Consider the following 8,259-nt stretch of genomic DNA (forward strand, 5'->3'; position numbering starts at 1 on the left):
TCTTCAGGAGAGAGGTAAAGCCACTGAAGCAGGATCTTATGAAACTCTAAGCCATCACGATCTGGAGCTGACTCGTTTCTTTATATCTGATGTAGCATTTGCGTGTGACACACAATAGTATACTTAAATAAAATAATTAAGGGAGTTTGGCCCAATGGGTTAAGGTTAACAGATGAAGAAAGTATGCATTTTCTTTATAGTAAGAAAAGTTATGCCCCGTTGGAAAACTTGAACCGAGAGGGTCATAGGTATGGCGGCCTTTAGGGTGGGAAAGTTGACAACCATGCCTGCAGGTCTGATATATGCAGATATATCAGATATTTAAAGGGGAACTAGCCAAAGAAGAGGAACCCAAAAAGCAGCTAGTGAGACCAGAACAGCTCCCCATATATACCGTGCCACCTCTCCATTCTAAATATGTTGAAGAACAGCCTGGTTATTTATTTACAAAGGGGATTTACTCCCATCCATTACTACAACTGCTTATTAAACTGGTTGGTGCAAGGGCGTTTATCTCTTTATGAAAAACGGGGTCGTGGATACAGTACAATTTGGAAAAGATGCATGCGTCTATCTGAAGAATCCTCCTCAAGATTTTCTTCCCCAAATGGGAGTGATTACAGCTTCAGGACTGGCAGGTTTGGTTTCAGAGAGAAAAGGTTCCAGGTTTAAGAAGATTGCTCATCGGGCTGGAGAGATGGCTCAGCGGTTAAGAGCACCCGACTGCTCTTCCAGAGGTCCTGAGTTCAATTCCCAGGAACCACATGGTGGCTCACAACCATCTGTAATGGGATCTGATGCCCTCTTCTGGTGTGTCTGAAGACAGCTAAAGTATACTTATGTATAATAAATGAATAAATCTTAAAAAAAAAAAAAGAAGAAGATTGCTTATCCACTAGGACTGGCCACATTGAGAGCAACTGTTTGCTACCCTGCTCAGTCAGTAATAACTGCAAAGATAACTGGGGAAAAGGGCATATGCTACAAGCCAGCAAGTTTTTCAAGCCATTAAGTCGATGTGGACACAAAGCAGTGAAAAAGAGTTACTCCCTGAACCAAAGGAAGAAACCAAGGAAGGAAGGGCCAGATGAAATCCATGCCAAAACGCCTGACCTGAAGCATTCGGTGTCTTTGCCAAAAGAACTTGCCTCTGCAACAAAGAACCCACCTCAGAACCCACCTCAGGTAATACACAGTGTATACCTGACCCCAAGCTCATGGACCATGGGCAGTCTCATCTAGACGATAAAGATGTGTACAGCACCAGAAGCTGAACTTGAAGCTACATAGAGAACTGCAAGATGCACCACGTTGCAAACAATGGTGGAAAAAAAAATCACATAATGAACGGGTAACTGACAGACTGTGACTTGAAATTTTTCCATGCCATTTTCAGATAAACAGTTTGGTAAACATGAGGCAAGTGGTAAAAACGTAAATTAATGAATACGACACAAATAATATTAAGTGATCAGTGAGGGAACTGAAGTAGTAGAAATACTAGGAGTACATTTTATGACTTGTAATAGAATTTACTAGAAAGCAAAATGAAGTGAAGATATAAATGTCAGTAAGACTGAATTCTAAAAACATGCATATATAAATGTATGTATGTATGTATGTATGTATGTTTGTATGTATGTATCTGCTTCAGTTTTCCCAATTATTGCCAGTTAACTTAGAATGGGGGTGAAAGGTAAAAGTTTTAAGGTTGCCCCCACTACACAAAGTTTAGAGCAGAAGAAAGAAACAGGTTAGGCCCCAGAACTGTATGTTCCAGGAAGCCTCTCCTAGGGCTATAGAAAAGGTAATTACATCGGTCGGTTCAACAGCTTTCTCCCAGGAACTAGCTGACCATGAAGTCAGATTAAAATCTTAGAGAACAATCTTGAGAAGCAAGAAGCTTCTCTCAGGAACTAACAGACCATAAAGTTAAACAATCTTGAGAAACAGGAAGATTCTCCTTGTTATTTTTCACTGGTATTCTCCACACTTTCCAATAACGCCATCCCTGCCCCCTTGGGTTGTGGTTTCTTCCTTTAAATACCTCTTTTCCCAGCCTCTCTGGGTCGAACTCCACTGTCCCTGTGTGAGATACGAGTCTTGACCCCAGTGCACTGGTTCCTATCGATAAACCCCATGTGATTACAGCAAGGTCAGTCTTGTGTGAGTTCTTGGGGGGTTGTGTCATTCTGAGACTTGAGTGAGGGTCTCCCCACTCTGGGGGTCTTTCAGGGGCTAGAACAATATGTTTTTTACTTGACTTTTTTTTAGAGCTGGAATAAAATATCCATATTTTATGGCAAAAAAGAAAGAAAAGTTATATTAATGATACATTTCCCCCTATGTTTACATTTATCCGTACTTATGAACTCTCATTTGCATGTCGAGTATTTATAATAATCCGTGATCTTTTAATTTTAGTTTCTTTTGTCTACTTTGATCTCACAGTTACAACTTATGTAGAGTGACCAGATGGAACTCTGGGAATGGCTGATCTTTACTAGATAAAGTACCACGGCTCTTGTCTGTGAGTCTGATTTGATCTGTTTTATTATATTGGAATATCACCAGATTTATTTTGGAAAAATAAATGGAAAAGACACATTTTGCCTCAGGCTTCCATCCTGCTCGGTGACCCCCTTGAAAGCAGTGGGTGAGAAGGTGCAGAATCAATGGCTCAGGCTCCAGGAGCAGGTGATAATGAGGCAGAAAGCTCCTTTATTGAGTCTCAGGGAGAGCCCTTTATACCCTCCACCCGTGTCCTATTGGTCCCAAGAAAGCCTGTCTTCCAAGTGGCAGTTTCTGATTGGCTGTCATTGTCTGTGTCACCAATCTCTAGGCTCTCAGGCAGACTTCATTTTGGCGCCCATGCAGAAGTTCCCACAGCTGCGTCGCCCCACTCGCTGTTTTCTGATGTTTATGTGGAAGTGGCCATCTTCCTGGCAGCAGGGCCTTTCTGTTCCTCCTACAATATGTTAGAGAAGAGATTAGATAACAATATAGTACCTTTAAAAACTTCTCTTTTAACATATTGCAAACCTTGAGGCAGGTAAATAATCATTAAAAAACGTTTAGAGTTGCAACTAACACAGGCTTGCCTTAGACCTTGAGAAGCCTGTTTGTCTACGTGTGAATATGTTTTCAAAGAGGCAGTCGTGGTTTAAGAAAACTTTAAAATGCTTATATTTATATAAAGCACATCTAAAAGCACAGAGCAAAATTACTTTCTCAGGACTTGGAATAAAGAGCTCAGGATCTCAAAGGAGGCTATTTATTCAGTAGGAAAAATTTCATCTTGGATTAGGAGTAATCATCTCTTAAACCGAGTTTATATCCTCAAATAATGGGGACCATGGTGCAGAAAGAGAATTGCCACAAGGATCGACGAGTTAAAATTTTACCTGGACCTGTACAGTCATGTATGCATGAACAAGATACACATAATTATACATAAAAGGTTTCTCACGACCAAGGTTTTGAATATAGTTGTTTTTAAAATCATATCTCCTATAATCTACACAGTGAAAGAAGACACTTAACAATGTAGTCCAGCATTAATCTGTCCTCACATTTAACTGACCCGTCCAGCGGGTCCAGTTATTCAGGGTCCCGAAGAGGCCTTCTACCTGTGTATCAATGGGGGTGAAGAGAAGAAAGAGACCAAGCAAAAGTTCTGTTGTCAAGGTCTCGTCTATTGGGATGAACATTACACCTATTACAGCTTTTAAGGCTTTCAGGTAGGGGGAGCGTCCTTTGTGAAACACAAAGGATGGAGGGAGGAGGGCATTCCAGCAGCGATAGCAGAAGGTGAAGAGGTCATGCGATGGAGACACCAGAGATGTCTGGTGTTTGCTCAGACTGAAACATCCTGTGAAAGTTATCTTTCTGTGCCGTAAATTCACGGGAGAGGCTTTTGTCCAACAATCTCAAGGCTTTATGGTAGTCATTTCAAGGTTGAACATCTGTGGCCATGCAGCCAAGGGTCACGTAGCCACTTTGAGCCATAGTCACAAAGCGGCCAGGCCCAAATCCAATACGACTCCCTACATTTAACAGTTTTATATTAAGGTTATTTCATATGATTTTTTTTATGTTATCTGTTGCAGGGTATCTCCATCAGAGAAAACTACTTAGACATGGATTTTTTTACCAATAGAAGGTCTCTCTTAGCGAGCTGGCAACTAACTTTACTGGATGTTTGGGATGCCAGGGTAGGCCCCAGTCTTTCTCAGGGTGAACTTTTAAGCAACCAACCAACAAACAAGCAACAACAACAGAAAACCCAAAAAACATGGGTTGACATACTTCAGTGAGCACCAACAGCTAGCCAGAAGCAAAACAGACACCAAAGAGCAAGGTTAGTACATTTAGAAACTTTCCCAGAGATGTGGACTTTGATAGACTAAGTCTTTGTTTCCATTTTGGTGGTGGTGCTGTCTCCCTGCTGAGTTTTACAGCCTGAATGGCTCTCCCATCATGGAGTCAGTTGTGCTAAGGTCTGGGAGCCTATAACATGCCCCACTGGTCTTTGTGAGTGGGTCAAACTGTGTACTCCTCCTGCTTTCAAGAGTTGCAGTTGGTTCTAAGGACAATTACTTTTACTGAGCTGATCCGTAATTGGCCATGTGGTTTGAGGTGCAGGGCCCTGCCGTTAATCGACTCAGAATGAGAAGTAAAGGTCCAGTCAGGGCTGATAGCAGAGTAATTAGCCAGGATGACTAAGAGACTAAGTGAACAGAGACTGGGCCGGTAGCAATTATCTTATTTATGTCTTTGTCTCTGTCGTTTTTGAGGTTTCCCCCAATCATGATCTTCTCTAATTACTGTTGAATAATTACCATAAAAAACAACCAAAGCCACACATAAGTCCCCCTTATCTCATGAAAAGTCAATCTAAATCTTTCCAGTTTTATAGGACCATTTCGGTAAGGGAGTCTGTTATTTCAATTCAGAAGTTGAAACTTTTAATACCTCTAGGTCTTGATCAACCTGTCTTGTTAGCTTTAGAAAACACTTATCTCCATGATAGGGGCTGATGTGTCTGTGGCTATTGAGCTAGCTCTGACGATAAATGGTATGAGGACAGGTGTGGGACACAAAACCATGCCAGGAAGTTTGGTTAAGGTAGAGCAGGTGAGACCGGGAGATTCAGTGGGCACACACCTGAGGCTTAGGTGACTCGTAGCTCCCTGCCAGACTCTTGACTTGGAACACATGCCATGCTTCTCACATAGAAGAAACATGTCCTATGATCATGTAGGCTCAAAACAAGAGTTCTCCATGCTAATGAGGTACCTAGAGGCCTGGTGGGCTTAGCCAATAAGCTTTCCTGCCCAGACACTCCTCCCTGCAAAAGATATTTAATCTCAGGCCCACCCTGAGAAGTGGGGTATGGTTTTGCATCCATTTTCTGTCATGGCAATAAACACCTCAGAACCATGGACTGACTCTTTTCATCAAGATCAGACATGGGGGGAGCCATGAAGAAGGCCTTCACCTACAGAGTTGCAGCCTAATCTCCTGTGGAAGGCCTCTTTGATCTCCCAGCCACAACTGCCACTAAGCCTGCATCCACCAAGCTAAGGACAATCACTCCAGGATGGGAAAAACCAGAGCTCCGCTTTCCCTCCTGGTCCCAGGCTAGATGCTGTCCCCAGCCAGTGGGCCATGGACTCCTTTCTCTGCTCTTCTGGGACTTCCAATAGTCCCTGGATGTCCAAGAGTCTGAGAACCCCATTGTCCCAGTCTTGTTGCAGGCCTGGGGAACCCCAAACCAGTTCTGGCTTTCCCATTTCTCAGACTACACTTCCCCATCTCTGCGTCAGTGCCTGGGTGCTTCCCTACAGCCCAGCACCCACCCCAGTGGCAGTATGGAAGAACGGTCAAACTCCCCGGGTTCTACAGAGCCCTGTAGTAGGTCAAACTTAGGCCTACAACCCTGCAGACAGGAACAGCTTCTTCTTCTTCTTCTTCTTCTTCTTCTTCTTCTTCTTCTTCTTCTTCTTCTTCTTCTTCTTCTTCTTCTTCTTCTTCTTCTTCTTTTCTTTCCAGTCCAGAGTTCATATTAAAATGTGTTTTTCCTTCTTTCTCATTATATTGGTATACTTGGTGCAGAATGTGTACTAAGTCAAATAGAAGGGGTTTCTCATTTTGGGAAGCAACAGAAGAAGCACATTTAGTCAAACTATTAGTATGTGCTCACCAAGTAGTCCCCCAAACCCAGTAATATTGCTAGTGTCTAGATGAGTTAACCCATAAGGCAGAACAGCAGGCATCAGAATAAAGGGAAGTGCCCAGGATAAACATTTTAGATATCAGACAAGTTTTAGTTCCCTGTAAGTCCTCTAACATTAATTTGGGCTGCCCCTAGTCATGATGAGTTTTGTTAGTCAGTTGGCTGACAGTCTGTTTGGTTCCTATCCCTATGAAATATGGGTGCTGAGTATTTAAGCATGGCCAGCAATCCTGGATGATTTCTGGCTGGGAATGATTAACTAAGTGATGGGCCTTGTCAAGAGTGGACAATAGGGATGGGGATTCCTCAGCTTCCCTGAGGTCAGTAGGGGTTGAACCATGACCTTGTATTCATACCAAACATAAGACTCAGGAGGACATAGAGAAACAAGGAGTGGAAGGGCTTGGGCCTGATGAAACCATAATGGGTCCATAGTCTGCAAGATAGTCCATTTAGCACTGTCATCGATAACTTCCACTTTCTTGGCCTGGGTGTAGTTGATTCACGGTATAATGCCATCCATCTTCATAGCTGTAGGAGTAGAGAATCACCATGTAGGGTCCTTTTTCAATTGGTTTCAGTGTCCCTTGGCTACCTGATTGACCCATAGGTTTCAACAGACTTGAAGAAGGAAAAACTGGTGGGGGACTTGGAGGTCAGCTGGGTCTCTTGGACAATCTGATGAATAACCTTTACGGAGGACTGGAGGGCATGGAGTGACTCAAGAAAGGAATGGTTACAGAGTTCTGCCTACTGCTGCTCTCTAAGCCAAGGAAGCAAGTGGGGGAGGTCTTTTAATCATAATCTCATAAGGGTGTATGTCCTTTCATATATGGGGTACAGCAAACTGAAGCTAAGCAAAGGAAAAAGATCTATCCACCTCTTGCTGGACTCTATTTTTTTTAAAGGCATATTTATTTATTTTATGCCTGTGAGTGCTCTATCTGCATGTATACCTATGTGCAAGAAGAGGGCATCAGATCCTATTATAGATGGTTGTGGACCATCATGTGGTTGCTGGGAATTGAACTCAGGGCCTCTGGAAGAGCAGCCAGTGCTCTTCACCATCTCTCCAGCCCCACTTTCTGGACTCTAGTGAGATTTTTATTTTTATTTTTAGAATTTTTTTCTTTAAACCTATGTACTGTTTATTTTTTCCCAGAACAATGAAGTTCTATTAATTGTGAGGTTTTAGCTATGAAAAGTCATGTTGGACCCCATTGCTAGGGTGTGACCAAATCAGGGGACCAGTTTCTGAAGGAACTTTTTAGCTACTAGTTAACAGTTTTAGTCCAACTGTGGTTAGGACAAAACGGCAACCAACAGATTGGGAAAAGATCTTTACCAATCCTACAACAGATAGAGGCCTTATATCCAAAATATACAAAAAACTCAAGAAGTTAGACCGCAGGGAGACAAATAACCCTATTAAAAAATGGGGTTCAGAGCTAAACAAAGAATTCACAGCTGAGGAATGCCGAATGGCTGAGAAATACCTAAAGAAATGTTCAACATCTTTATTCATAAGGGAAATGCAAATCAAAACAACCCTGAGATTTCACCTCACACCAGTGAGAATGGCTAAGATCAAAAACTGAGGTGACAGCAGATGCTGGCGAGGATGCGGAGAAAGAGGAACACTCCTCCATTGTTGGTGGGATTGCAGACTGGTACAACCATTCTGGAAATCAGTCTGAAGGTTCCTCAGAAAATTGGACATTGAACTGCCTGAGGATCCAGCTATACCTCTCTTGGGCATATACCCAAAAGATGCCCCAACATATAAAAAAGACACATGCTCCACTATGTTCATCGCAGCCTTATTTATAATAGCCAGAAGCTGGAAAGAACCCAGATGCCCTTCAACAGAGGAATGGATACAGAAAATGTGGTACATCTACACAATGGAATATTACTCAGCTATCAAAAACAATGACTTTATGAAATTCGTAGGCAAATAGTTGGAAGTGGAAAATATCATCCTGAGTGAGGTAACCCAATCACAGAAAAACACCCATGGT

At 42.5% G+C, this 8,259-nt stretch overlaps 1 pseudogene; it reads left to right on the forward strand.

The window, feature by feature from the left end:
• Positions 1-250: 250 nt before the first annotated feature.
• Positions 251-1,274, forward strand: Apool-ps1 (apolipoprotein O-like, pseudogene 1; annotated as a pseudogene).
• Positions 1,275-8,259: the final 6,985 nt, after the last annotated feature.

The sequence above is a fragment of the Rattus norvegicus genome, chromosome 15 (genome assembly GCF_021556685.1).
Source record: "Rattus norvegicus strain SHRSP/BbbUtx chromosome 15, alternate assembly SHRSP_T2T, whole genome shotgun sequence".
Classification (NCBI taxonomy): Eukaryota; Metazoa; Chordata; class Mammalia; order Rodentia; family Muridae; genus Rattus; species Rattus norvegicus.